The sequence below is a fragment of the Thamnophis sirtalis genome, unplaced genomic scaffold, assembly GCF_051295495.1.
Source record: "Thamnophis sirtalis isolate CommonGarterSnake01/CBP01778 unplaced genomic scaffold, rThaSir2_p1.2 scaffold_14, whole genome shotgun sequence".
NCBI lineage: Eukaryota > Metazoa > Chordata > Lepidosauria > Squamata > Natricidae > Thamnophis > Thamnophis sirtalis.
In genome coordinates, this window is record NW_028261394.1 from 1,851,083 (window position 1) to 1,865,530 (window position 14,448).

General features: G+C 46.5%; 2 protein-coding genes across 8 annotated transcripts in view; one reads left to right on the forward strand and one right to left on the reverse strand.

The window, feature by feature from the left end:
• MPRIP (myosin phosphatase Rho interacting protein) overlaps window positions 1-14,448 on the reverse strand; it is a 91,348-nt gene that overhangs the window by 57,738 nt on the left and 19,162 nt on the right. The gene's annotated exons all lie outside the window — the stretch shown is intronic.
• Window positions 1-14,448, forward strand: part of GPR146 (G protein-coupled receptor 146) — a 142,055-nt gene that overhangs the window by 4,412 nt on the left and 123,195 nt on the right. The window lies entirely within an intron of this gene.

Here is a 14,448-nt window from a genome sequence, read left to right on the forward strand (position 1 = left end):
CTATTGCTATCTGCTCAGAGCTTGTGTAACCCTCCCCAGATCTGCTACTAGTCAGCAGAAACCACTCCAAGCGAAGACCAAGCTGTGACTCAACGCGTGCGTCCTCCTCCTCCATCCCAAACACGCCAGGCTTCCACACGAATGCTTTAGTGGGATGGCGCTGATCCTGTAACACCGTTCACATGTGGAAAGGAGGAGAAGGTGGGGGAAGGTGGGGGAGGAGGAGAAGGGGAGCAGTAGCCAAATCTGCTTCTTCCTGGAGAGATGAGGACAACCCTGCTCCATTTCTCCTTCCAGCGTTTCAAGGAAGGCTGTGGGGAGATCAGCCAGAGGACATGTTAAAAGAGGTCTGGAGTTTACTCAAGACAGACAGCAAGTCTAAACAGCCAGCCAGCCAGGAGCAGAGAGATGGATGACGAGGCTGAAGAGCCATGGATGGCTTCCTCTTAACCCCATCTGGTCCCTGGAGGGAGGATGGAGAGAGACCAAGCTTCTCACACGTTAGGTGCAACGTCTAGGAGATTTCCCCTTATCTTTTCTCCTCAGGTGGAGAAATAAGCGGCTAGCCTGCAGTCACGTCTTAGATACCATGGATCAAACTCTCTTGGCCGTTACATCATCCACATGCTACGGAAGTCCCCGGTCCTCCATGGAGGGTGAACCGGGCGATCTACTTCTTCTAGGCTAACTTCTTCCAGACCTCCTGTGCTCAGAGACGCTTGGACTCCTGTTCTACATCCGGAGGGATTGAAATACTAGGCCCAACAACCGACGATAGACAGGAGGCTGGATTAAAGCAGGAAGGATCCAGAGACAGAGCAGAGAAGCTCTTTTAGGAGAGTTTTGGTGTCATTAGATCTTTGAACCCAGAGCAAAAAGGGGAAATGCAGGGGACTTGAAGAAAGTATCTGTCCTTAAATTATATGCTCTCCATTCCCAACTCAACCAGCTTCAAGCCGTGTGCATTTCGACCCAGATTTCACTGCCACGGATGTGCAATCAGCTAAAACACGAACGGGATGATTTGCGTAGGAAGGTCTCCCCCTCCCACCCACCCCGTTCTCTCAGCAACCGAATCAAACAAGCTTTTTGTGTCTCAGGCCATTCTTCCTTATAAGGGGATGCTTGCCTGCAAGTGTGATTTGCCTGCTGAACAGCCCAACTTCCCAACTCAAATCCTCTTCCCCCACACCAGGCCGCCTTCCAGAAATATATTGCGTTTGCCGCTCTTACGAATCCTCCTCTTCTCCTGCCGCTTCCTTCTGGATTCTGTAAGGCATCAAAACAACCTACAACCTCTAGAGATTAACTCTAGTTCGACCACAGCTGCCCAGCTCAACTCTAGAGGCATCACTCAAGGTTCAATGGGTGGCCCATAATTTCAAGCATTTGACCACCGAAGCCTTCCTCTTATTGGCTCGTCTTCTGGAGAAACTCCAAACACGGTCTCATCTTCTTGGTGACAGATAACCGCAGACAACGACGATGTCTCCTTGAAGTCTTCTCTCCTCCAGGCTGAACACGGTTCATAGTCTCCTATGGCTGCGGGATCAGAGAGCCGGGTCACCTCCCAAGGGCGCAGAAAATTCTTCTGAAGTCTTCCCTTATTAAAGGGGAGCCCTGACCCCACTCCAAATGAGGAACATCCATGTCAGTTTCCTGTTTTCAGGCCCATCTGGTCCCCTCCCCTAACAAAACAGAAGTTACTCAGGTGGGTGAAATCCATGTTGGCTTAAGGATGCCCGCTCCTTCAGGAAACATTGACGTCCAACTACTTTTAGAACCATTTTCTCCAAAACTTTGGAAAGTCCAAGAGCAGAGTCACCAACCGAAGAGGTCTGCTAGCAAGGTCAACCAAGTCAACGTGGCTTGATGGAAGCCATGATTACATATTAATCGAAGCCCCGCCTCTCTTTTACACGTGAAAAAAAGAGATGAGGCCTCTTCTCTTTTTCTTACTTCTTGCACCCAGAGCCCCAAAACCTCATATAGCAATATAGCAATAGCAGATTTTTATATACCGCTTCATAGGGCTTTCAGCCCTCTCTAAGCGGTTTACAGAGTCAGCATATTGCCCCCAACAACAATCCGGGTCCTCATTTTACCCACCTTGGAAGGATGGAAGGCTGAGTCAACCCTGAGCCGGTGAGATTTGAACCGCTGAACTGCTGATCTAGCAGTCAGCTGAAGTGGCCTGCAGTACTGCACTCTACCCACTGCGCCACCTCGGCTCTTTGGTGGCAGCCCTCATCGTGACTTCTGGACCTTCCAAACAGACCCCCGCTACAGATATCCCTGGAGACGTCAAACAGTAGTGATTTCTCCATGGGGCTCTCTGAGGAACAGCTGACACCAGAATTGTGTAGAGGAGAAGGCAAAGCACTGTAAATACGCCGTGTGTGTGTGTGTGTGTGTGTGTGTGTGTGTGTGTGTGTGTGTGTGTGTGAGAGAGAGAGAGAGAGAGAGAGAGAGAGAGAGAGAGAGAGAGAGAGAGAAAGAAAGAAAGAAAGAAAGAAAGAAAGAAAGAAAGAAAGAAAGAAAGAAAGAAAGAAAGAAAGAAAGAAATTCAGCAGGTTCTGGAGAACCGGTAGCAGAAAATTTGAGTACTTCAGAGAACCGGCAAATGCCACCTCTGGCTGGCCCCAGAGTGGGGAGGGAATGGGGATTTTGCAGTATCCTTCCCCTGCCACGCCCACCGAGCCACGCCCACAGAACCGGTAGTAAAAAAAAATGAATTTCACCACTAGTTGTGTGTGTGTGTGTGTGTGTGTGTTCAAAAGGGGGGGGGAGAAGACAGAGGAATACGCTAGCCCTGAGCATTAGCACCCACTTGCTAACAGATGGACCCTCCACACCTCCAGGTAAGGTCTGGGAAAGTCGAAAGCCTGATGGGTATAAATACCAGATGGCTGCAATTAATTTATCTCCATGGAAAACCGTTTCCTGTGTTTCTCTCACAAGAACAGTCAAATCCGAAACAGCATTTCTGGATCTCTTTCGACTCGCAAAGAGAGAGAGAGAGAGAGAGGATGTCCAACCATTTCCTTCCCATTCGGCATCTGAGAACCATTTCCTCTGGAGACAGAAGATACTCAGAGGTCTCCTGCACACATACACACACACACACACATCTGTGATTCAAACCAGAGGCTCCCTTTTAGGAACAGCTAAAGCATCTGTAGGGATCTACTGCCAGCTAGGATTCAGAAAGGAAGGGCCCTGTGCTTTCTTAATTGTTCTACAAATAGGTCCATTGTCTGAGAAGGCGGGGAGCAACCTCTCCATAATTAGCGCAATTAGCACTGTTTGGGATTGCCAAACCCAGACAGTAGCAACCGCCTCCTGATAGATCAACAAATTGATTGGGGCAATCAAATCAAGTCACCTGTATCGCCATGCCCAGAGGTTGCTCCTCTTAGCAACCAACCTGGCCGACGTTCAACCAGACACGGAACATGTCGAGGTGGCGCAGTGGTTAAATGCAGCACTGCAGGCTACTTCAGCTGACTGCAGTGCTGCAGTTCGGCTGTTCAAATCTCACCGGCTCAGGGTTGACTCAGCCTTCCATCCTTCCGAGGTGGGTAAAATGAGGACCCGGATTGTTGTTGGGGACAATATGCTGACTCTGTAAACCGCTTAGAGAGGGCTGAAAGCCCTATGAAGCGGTATATAAGTCTAACTGCTATTGCTATGTTGGACCTCTGCGTCAGCTTCACTCTCTACTGAAAGTTGACATTTTCGTCAACATTGGAGACCACTATCACCTCCTCCGTGGTCCCCAACGCTCGAAGACATGGGGAAACAACAGCAAGCGGGGGTCAGGTCTTCTCCAGCCAGCGGGGGGGGGGAGGAATTAATGCCAAACCCTTGAGTGACAGCTGATCTTTTGTAGATGACTAGTGGCAAAGTTTCCTTTTGGGAAGGGATGGACACTGGATGAAGGAGCAGTGAAAGTAAGACCGTTCCTATCTTTAGTCCCTGGCTCACACATTTTGGCTTCCTGTTAGGGGCATCGGATGTGGGGAAAGGCCTCTGCTCCTTCCTGGCCAAGAGGGTCTCGCGTGGTAAGACCACCACCTCCCCTCCAGATTTCCTGCAGGGCCGTTTTGCTCTGTCATGTTCCGATGTTCAAGCCACCCCTTTACCCTTCGCACTTCAGCAGTGCTGGAGGCCTGCCTGGTGCTGAATTTCTTTCTTTTTCCTTCAAACTCCTTACACAAAGCTTCCTCTCTCTCGCACAAGCAACAGACACACAGCCCAGCATATCTGGGGCTCCGGCCCAAAATGCCTGGCCGACAGGATGCTGGAAAGCTGAGCTCCGTGCAAGAAACAATCCTGGAGAGGCCGGAAAGAGGGGTTGCTACGCGACCGTTTTATTTCTGCTGTGTGCCGAAAGTAAAAATAGAAAATGGAGGAGACAACGGTGGGCCTGAAAGAGCGGCTGGCAGCGGGACAATTTGGAGACGGCTTAAAAATAGCCATTCATCTCTGGTGACGGGCAAAGAGACCCTCCTCGGGGGCACCAGGAGAGAAATCTGAAGCTTTGCCTTCAGGGACATCCGGAGCCCCAAAATCTACTGGTGGACTTCTCTGGAACACCACTTGCCGGTATAACAGGGGGTTGGACTAGAAGACCTCCAAGGTCCCTTCCAGCTCTGTTATTACTTGACAGTATATTCACATAATTCAACAGGGCTGAACAAAACCTGCCTCAAATCAGGAAAAATCAAAGAAAGCAAATGGCTCAGCTCCACCCTTCCCCCAAATGCTAATTTTTCTATATGCAAGATGTTCTCTTTCTTGGTTGAGTACAGACTCCCAAGAGCTGGTGGTTTTGTGGTTGTCTCCTGGCAACGTGACTGGAAAGACTGCCCAATGTTTCTTGAACATTCCGGTCTAGCTTGTACCTTGGGATCACCTGGTGGCCTCCTTTCCATTGTCCCCAAATCTGGGTTTAGCTTGGCTCTAACACCAATGAAGCCAACCAGACATGAGGGGTGGAAATGATTTCCTTTTAATTGAACTGCTTCAGCAAAAGAGATGCCAGGACTCAAAACAAAGGACTCAACGAGTTTTCGGACGTCTAAATAAGACCATGATTAAGACCCTTAATTGCTCTGAAGTTCTACCATCTCTTCGTCTCTTGAGAGTTACAAAATGACTGTAGATACCAGTTCATTCTTGTTCTCTGATGCTCAGACGTATGTTTTCTAGGAAGGTGGCTCAGTGGCTAAAGACACTGAGCTTGTTGATCGGAAAGGTCGGCAGTTCGAATCCCTAGCGCCGCGTAACGGAGTGATCTCCTGTTACTTGTCCCAGCTGTCTGCCAACCTAGCAGTTGGAAAACATATAAAAATGCAAGTAGAAAAATAGGGACCACCTTTGGTGGGAAGGGAACAGCGTCCCGTACACCTTCGGCATTTAGTCATGCCAGCCACATGACCACGGAGACGTCTTCGGACAGCGCTGGCTCTTGGGCTTTGAAATGGAGATGAGCAGCGCCCCCTAGAGTCGGGAATGACTAGCACATAAGTGTGAGGAGAACCTTTAGCTTTCCCTATATACTCTTCATGGATCTATCCTTCAAGTGACCTTGGAGGTTTAGCTGATAGAGGGCCCATATGAGGCTGGACCCATAACTTTAAAGCTCCCCATTTCAAGTAGAATCAACCCAAGGAACACCTGAAGAAGCTCGGTTAGACCCCAAACCACTGTTCTTCCCGAAACACGTCAAAATACACCTCTACTGGAGGCCTTTCTAAACTTAATTTATTGAGGGGGGAACGCCACAGATTTATCTACATGATTTTAAGTTACGAGTTTTCATTTATTTTCATTTCGTTTTGCAATTGCCGTGTTCTCCTGCTGTAGACGCGCTTATCTGTTTTGCAATCATCTCCCTTGGCACCCCTGGGAATTGCTTGATGAGGATCGCGATTTCTCTCCTGCTAGGTAACTAATTGCTTGATTGCAACTCTAATGCGTAAACAAACAAATTAAAAAAAAATATGGCTCCGTTGCCTCTGAACTCCACCACTGGTCTTTCGGCTTCTGAGCCTCTTTCCAGGTGTTGATTTTGTTTTACAAAACAACAACGACAACAACAACACACACAAGTGTTCAGTCAGAATAGCTCGCCAGTTGTTCATCAGGCATGAGTTTGAGATCAGTCGGTGCAGTTTTGGCTTGCACTACTGTTGATAGATCTATCTGGATCCACCCCACAGAGGACCTCCTCATCTGTGGCTCCACCCCTTAAGGGACTTCCTGGAGGGTCTTCCGTGGGTTTGCCAATCCCTCAAGACCCTTCTCTGTGTGCTCTATGTAGGATCTTGGAATCCTAGTGGACAACCATTTGAGCCGAGGTGGCGCAGTGGTTAAATGCAGCACTGCAGGCTACTGCTAGATCAGCAGTTCAGCGGTTCAAATCTCACCGGCTCAGGGTTGACTCAGCCTTCCATCCTTCCGAGGTGGGTAAAATGAGGACCCGGATTGTTGGGGGCAATATGCTGACTCTCTGTAAACCGCTTAGAGAGGGCTGAAAGCCCTATGAAGCGGTATATAAGTCTACTGCTAAGTCTACTGCTATTGCTATTTAAATGGGAGCCAGCCGTATGCAGCAGCTGCCAAAAAAGCCAACACAGTTCTAGGCTGCATCAACAGGGGGAGAGAATCAAGATCACGTGAAATGTTAATAACACTTTATAATGCCTTGGTAAGGCCACACTTGGAATATGGCATCCAGTTTTGGTCGCCACGATGTAGAAAAGATGTGGAGACTCTGGAAAGAGGGCAGAGAAGAGCAACAAAGAGGATTAGGGGACTGGAGGCTAAAACATATGAAGAATGGTTGCAGGAACTGGGCATGGCTAGTCTATTGAAAAGAAGGACTAGGGGAGACATGATAGCAGTCTTCTGATATCTCAGGGGTGGCCACAAAGAGAGAGAGAGAGTCAAACAATTCTCCAAAGCCACTGAGGGCAGGACAAGCAACATTTGAAAACAAATCAAGGAGAGAAGCAACTTAGAAATAAGAAGAAATTTCCTGACAGTGAGAACAATGAATCAGTGGAACAGAAGTTGCCTCCAGAAATTGTGAATGCTCCAACACTGGAAGTTCTTAAGAAGATGTTGGAGAACCATTTGTCTGAAGTGGTGTAGGGTTTCCTGTATAGGCAGGGGGTTGGACTAGAAGACCTCCAAGGTCCCTTCCAACTCTATTATTCCATTATATTCTATTCTACAGTGGAAGGGAAGGAAGATCTCCTTTCTTTGTTGACCTACCGTTGACCTGAGTTCTGTTCACTGTTCCCTGACTTTGCTTCAAAGAAGACGGCCAGCCCAAAACGATGCAATTTTCATGAGGCTCCAGAGCCAAGGGAAGTGTTACTAATCGGAAGAGACGCTAATAGACTTGATGGACGAAGAACAGGCCTAGCACTGTGTCTGCTTCCAAGATGATTTGAAGCACCGTAAGAGCAAAGGGTTTTCTAGGTACGAGACGCCTCTCTTCCCAAACATCCCAACCCATCAACCCAACCACCATAAACAGATTTGTCTACGTAACATTGAGTTTCATTATGCCGCTGCCAAGCTTCTAAAGAACTGGAGCAATGCTCCAGGGCAGTGGTTCTCAAACTTGGCAACTTTAAGACTTGTGGACTTCAACTCCCAGAATTCTCCAGCCAGCAGAGCTGGCTGGAGAATTCTGGGAGTTGAAGTCCACAAGTCTTAAAGTTGCCAAGTTTGGGAACCACTGCTCCAGGGGATTGAGCGAGAACGAGAGAGACAAGAGTTGAACCAGCGGAAGACCAATTTAGCACCAGCAAGAGGAACCAAATGAAGGACCCGGGACCATTAGAGCTTCCTTAATCACAGCCCAACGGATGCAGCCATGCGCGCACACACACACAGACAACAGCAGAAAACCACAAACACCTTAGTGAGTGCACACCCAGCATTGTGGCACAGGCTAGAGGAGAAGTGGGCATAAACAGCCATTCCCTGAAGTCCTCCTTCTTCTCCTCCACCTTCTATGCAACAGCCTACCTAGAAGAAGAAGCGGGGACTTCTGAAGCCTCCAGCTGATCTCATGCAAGGGGCTTGCAAAATGAGACCCAAGTGGCAGGTCCTGAGGGAATCCCCGGAAGTTTTGCTCTACTGGGAGTCTCTCTGGGAGTTGGAAGTCCACCCTTCTTAAATTTGCTGAGGTTGGCAAAGGCTGCTCACGGGCTTCCTTTGTCTGGTGTCCAAGGCTGCAGGCTTGCCTAACTCAATGGAAGATGTGGGTCCTGGGATACCATACGTCATCCGAGCTGGTTTTAAAAACAGGTTTCTAGCCCTTAAGACTGCAGGCAGAGATCAGAGAGTCTTGGGAGAACTTTCGTGAGTGGCAAGGCTAAGAAAAAGCTCAAAGCAGGCCTTGATGGGGCAGACCTGGCAGGTGTCCTGCTCTCGTTCTAGCCTAGGAACCTCACACCTTGCTTTGCCACGGGGGGAAAAAAGGAAAATTTAATTAGATGAGTACGTTTGATGGGTCTTCGCCCTTCCCAAGATATTCTGGGTTGCAGACACGAGAATTGCCCTTGACTAGCAATCAGAATAACCGCATGACTGAGTTGGAGCCTTGGGGTACCCCACCTATCATCTCAGCCAAAAGTTGGGATTTGGGATCCTGGTATTTTAAGAATCACCTGCAATCCCCAAGACACCAGTGGCTCCAAAATGGAGGTCCAGGTATGACTAAGATATCCGAGAGAGGTCTCATGGTGCGCAATGCAGAGATAAAAAAATGTTCAAGTCTCTAGAAGGATGGACAAGAGTGGAGGCCAGAATGAGTCTCCAGTTCCAGGTGGGTTTTTGCCCCCATGCCCCATGAAGACTCCTCGGTTCAAGGAGAGAAGCAACTTAGAACTGAGGAGAAATTTCCTGACAATTAGAACAATTAATCAGTGGAACAGAAGTTGCCTCCAGAAGTTGTGAATGCTCCAACACTGGAAGTCTTTAAGAAGATGTTGGATAGCCATTTGTCTGGAACGGTATAGGGTTTCCTGCCTAAGCAGGGGGTTGGACTAGAAGACCTCCAAGGTCCCTTCCAACTCTGTTATTCTATTCTGCTCTGTTCTAACTCTAACTCTAATTCTACTCTATTCTACTCCATTCTACTTCACCAAGCAAGCCCAAAATCTACTCTACTCTACTCTACTCTACTCTATTCCATTCTACTTCACCAAGCGAGCCCAAAATCTACTCTACTCTACTCTATTCTATTCTACTTCACCAAGCGAGTCCAAAATCTACTCTACTCTACTCTATTCCATTCTACTTCACCAAGCGAGCCCAAAATCTACTCTACTCTACTCTATTCCATTCTACTTCACCAAGCAAGCCCCAAAACGACTCTACTCTCCTCTCCTCTACTCTCCTCTCCTCTCCTCTCCTCTACTCTACTCTATTCCATTCTACTTCACCAAGCAAGCCCAAAATCTACTCTACTCTACTCTACTCTATTCCATTCTACTTCACCAAGCAAGCCCAAAATCTATCTTCTCTGTTCTCAGAACCGGGTGGAGATAAGCAGGAGAAAAAGGAAATATCTTTCAGAAAAGAAACCCCAAAGAGGTGTGACAAACTTTTAAAGATCTAGAATGAATTCGCTATCCAAATTCTGTTCACCCTTCTCACAACCACGATCCTTTCAAGTTTTTTTTTTTTTAATTTCATCCCTTTTTTTCCACCTACCCCGTGGACTTAAGAGATCTGGAGAAAGAATCTGGGAGACGAGGCTTGGCTGAAAGTATGAGAAAAGAGGGAAGTTACAAAGAGAGTTTAACTTTCTCCCAAGTTCGTTGGCTGGTTATGACTCTTGCTAAGTCACTACTTCAATGTTCAAAGAGAAGACTTTCAATAAAAATAAAGGCGGGGGAAAAAACCTCATAGGCTTCGGAATTCTCCAATGACAAAGGAAGAAGATAGCCTGAAGGGGAAGGATGGGATGGACCAAAAGGGTTAAACGCCACTGATATAATTGCTGCCAAATCACTCATTTTTGGCGCCAGGCTTAAGTAAACAGCTTAGATATAAAACGCAGCACAAGCAGATTAAATAAATAGTTGTTGTTTTAAAAAATAAGATACTTAGCATATCATACTAAGCTGGACAAGGTAGCGTAAAAAGAAAACAGCAATTATTATTATTTTTGTAAATACTTCTTGTAAAGTTGGGAGCAAAGGGAGGAACAGACAATGGATGGGTGTGAACATATTTTAATGTCTGAGTCTGCCATCAGAAACTGAATCTATCCATCCAGACCTTCACATTTAAAAGGAGACAAAACTTGGGCAGCATCGCTTAAAATGATCAACAACAGGATGAAATTGAAAGAGTTGCAAATCCTGAACCGGCTTCTCTTCTGTGGGTGTATAAGCTTTCCAAATCGTATTCATTTTTAAGGTACTCTACGTTATAGTTTGAAGAGCGATCGCCTGCAGACCCAATATTCAGACATAATGGTTTTCCTTAACTTTTTTTTTTTTGAAGGAAATGTTTCCTAAAACTGAATTCCTTCAGTGAAATGGTTCCCAGCCCAGGCCTGTTGAGCAATTTTTATTTTTTATTTTTTTTAGTATTTTTATTAGTAAAAGAAAAATACAACAACCAATAGCTGGTAAAAGACAATACAACATCCACTGTTTCGCTTTACAATTGACTGCGTTTCAAGACATTCCCATAATATCAAAATCATTATAGACATCAAAGGTTAGGTATCTTCTTCCCTCCCTCCCTCTTTCCTTCCCTTGTTTCTTCTTTCCCACTCCCCTTCCTTCCCTCCCTCCTTCTCTCCTTCCCTCCTCCCTTCCCTCCTTTCTTTTCCTTTCCTCCTTTCCTTCCCCTTCCCTTTCCTCTCTTCTCCCCCCCTCCTTCTCTCATATCTTCCCTCCCTCCTTTCCTCCTGCCCTCCTTCCTTTCTCTTCTCTTAAGTTCCCTCCTTTCTTCCCTCCTTCCTATCTTCTCTCCTTCCTTCCCTCCCTCTTTCCCTCCTTGCTTCCCTACCTTCCTCCCTTCTGTTGAGCAATTTTTGATCTACCTTCTCTACCAATGAAAGCTACCGAACAATTTAAACCAAGTAGCTCCCACTAATTAAATGAGAATAATTCTACGGCTGCGGAATTAAGATTACAGAAGCCTTCTTTATCACTTTTTTTTTCTTAACTTACTTGGTTTTAATACATTCTAGACTGTGTTTGATAAAAAGCTATACCGGGTACGGGCTCTGGGAAGTCGGAAGGGGGGAAGGGAGGTGGGGGTCATAGGGGGGAGGGGGGAAATATAGTTTGTGCCAGTTTTTTTAAAACAACATGAATGCACTTGTATACTGTTGCCCTTTTCTTTTCTTTTTTTCTTTCTGAATATATCGATGAATAGTAGAAATACACCTAAGTGAGAAGCAGAGGGAAACAGCAGAGGGAAAGAGGAGGGAGGGGTAGAGAGGGAGTGAGAGAGGTATGGAAGGAGGGTGAGATGGAAGGGAGGGGGAGAAAGGAGTGTTAGAGGGGGAGGAGAAGTAGGAGAGGGGAATGTTGGAGGGGAGAAAGGAAAGTTGGAGGGGGGAGAAAGAAAGGATGTATGGAGGGTTGAAGCGTTATATTGGTTTTGTATTTTGGGGAATACAAGGAGGGTTGTGTTTATTGCTCAATGTTACATGGCCTCAATCAGGCACAGTATATATGTGAATGTATGAAATGAAAATGAAAAATGAAATAAAACATTTGAACATCAGAAGCCCATAATATTCCTCAGTGGAGAATGCTCTAGAGCTTTGATGGTAATTTTTATTAATTTTTCGGTCATGAGTTTCTTGAGGAACCATCTCCACATTCTTGAAGGTCTTTCCCAAACCAGCCTAGGTGGGGCTCCCAATCAGCTCCGGTGCTTTGCCAGTTTCCTACCACCAAGGTGACCTCTGTCCTCAATACTTACACTAAACTAACTCACCCAGTTTTATAGGTATAGGTAGATAAAAAAGATCATATCACATCCGCTTCCTTATGTTTTGCAAACCAGACACTCCTCCTTTTTTCGCCTGGTGCCAACTCACTAGTAAAATGTTGGCAGACACGTCAAAAGGAGTAAGATAAATATATATTTGAAACATAGTGGGCAATAGCCTGATTGAAAAAGTTAAGATTTCTCATTTATCTGTTGTATCAGCTGAGTTTGAAAGGCTAGGAAGGAGGGCATTGCGCAACTTAAAGAGGAACAGAAAATCTTGATTTTTAAAGAAATCAAAGATGGAATGAGAAATTACAAGGATACCTGGCAGGAATTGCTTATTTAATGGGCAAGCACCTCACTCCTACCTGTTCCTCTTATTTTACGATCTTTAACCAATTCGACACTGAGATTTGTACAACATATACATCCACCATAAAGCAAACCAAGTTGTGAAGGACAAGGAGAACAAGGAGCAGCCTGACGTTACTCAGAGGTCAAAAAAAGAAAAATCAAGATGAAGGCCATGGAACTCCTATCCCTTCTGCAAAAATCACAGGAGGGAATTCCAGCCTCTTATGATGGACTACTTTCTCCTCACTGATGGAGAAAGCTTAGATGGCAACTTGAGCTTCGAATAGTTGGCCTGAGTAGGAGAGGAGGCCATCACAAGGAGGGTGGATGGGTGTGAAAGCCAGAAACTCCAGATTCCCACATCTTCCCCAGGAAGTATCTCTCTGACTTTGGGAAAGGACAACCATGATAGATTGCATGTTGTTTTCTCCTTCTTCTCCAGCTCTTATTCCAGAGCAGCTTCTTACCAGCTGTTCTTTCCTCCTTACATAGAAAATATAACTTCACCCCTACACCCAACATCACTGGGGACTGTACCAAAACATAAACCCCCTTCTGAAGGGACCACCTGGTCCCTTGACCATGGGAACTCCATTCCAGATAGTTTTACTCAACAGGCAACTCCGTTGTCGAAGTAGCCTCTCCTGGGAATGCTCGATGCAGAAGAGCAAGGACAGATGCGGAGTGTACTACACAATCCATCGAAGACAATCCAAGGGTGCCCTTCACCAGGAACCCAACGGCATTTTTCTTCCTTCTCCTTGTTTAAACCACACCGACACAACTTGCTTCAATAGACTTGGATATGAATAAATGAGTCATCCACTCCGTTTGGCATCTCTTGGTTTATTTTTAAGAACATCATCTGCAGATGTTTCGTTCCTCGCCTGAAGGAAACATCTACAAACCCCCAGACCAAGGATGGAAGCAAGCAAGCAGAGGAAAGTTCTGAGCTCAAACGACCGAGGATAATATCATTATTATTATCATTATCAACACACCAAAGCAAAATATGGTCTATGAGATCAGGAAGATAGCAACAAAGGAGAAGATTTGTAGCTCAGGGTTGAAATGAGAGGTCCTTGGTGCTCTCTGAGCTTGGTGGTTTTCTTGCAGATGTTTCATTACCCAAGTAGGTAAAATCATCAGTGCTTGAACAGGGGGATTGCAGAGAGGAGGAGGAGGAGGAGGAGGAGGAGGAGGAGGAGGAGGAGGAGGAGGAGGAGGAGGAGGAGGAGGAGGAGGAAGGGGAGGACGACTGTAGGATCCTTAGTGCTCTCTGAGCTTAGTGCTTTTCTTGCCGACGTTTTATTAATAATTCATAATTCGTAATTTAATGAGTTTATATGCCGCCCAATCCTGGAGGAATCCGGGTGGCTTACAAATACAAGATAAAATAAAATAACAAATAGGGGAAAGACAAAAACAGTTTAAAAAACACAACATACATTAAGCTTAACTGGGGGTTGGACCTGATTTAAAAAATCAGCAACCCCAGGCCTGTCGGAACAGCCAGGTTTTGGTGGCTTTTTGGAAGGCCACGAGAGTGGGAAGGTTCCGGATCTCTGCTGGTAGCTCCTTCCACAGAGCCGGAGCAGCTACAGAAAAGGCTCTCCCCCGAGTGGTTGCCAGCTGGCATTGTCCGGTCGATGGCACCCGGAGGAGGCCTAGCCTGTGGGTTCTTATCGGACGTTGGGAGGTGTGTAGCAGGAGACGGTCTCTCAGATACCCAAACTAGGCAACATCCTAGCACTGACTAGCACGGATGATGTTACCTAGCTGAGTAATGAAACGTCTGGAAAAAATCAACCAAGCTCAGAGAGCACCAAGGACCCCCTTAGGATGGGAGGGGTGAGAATGGACAACGCAGGAGAAGACCCAAAGAGGGTATTGTTGGCTGGGAAGTTCTGGGAGTCGAAGTCCATACATCAAGTTCAAAGAACACTGCTCAGACTCTGACCAATAGCAATAGCAATAGCAGTTAGACTTATATACCACTTCATAGGGTTTTCAGCCCTCTCTAAGCGGTTTACAGAGTCAGCATATTGCCCCCAACAACAATCCGGGTGCTCATTTCACCCACCTCGGAAGGATGGAAGGCTG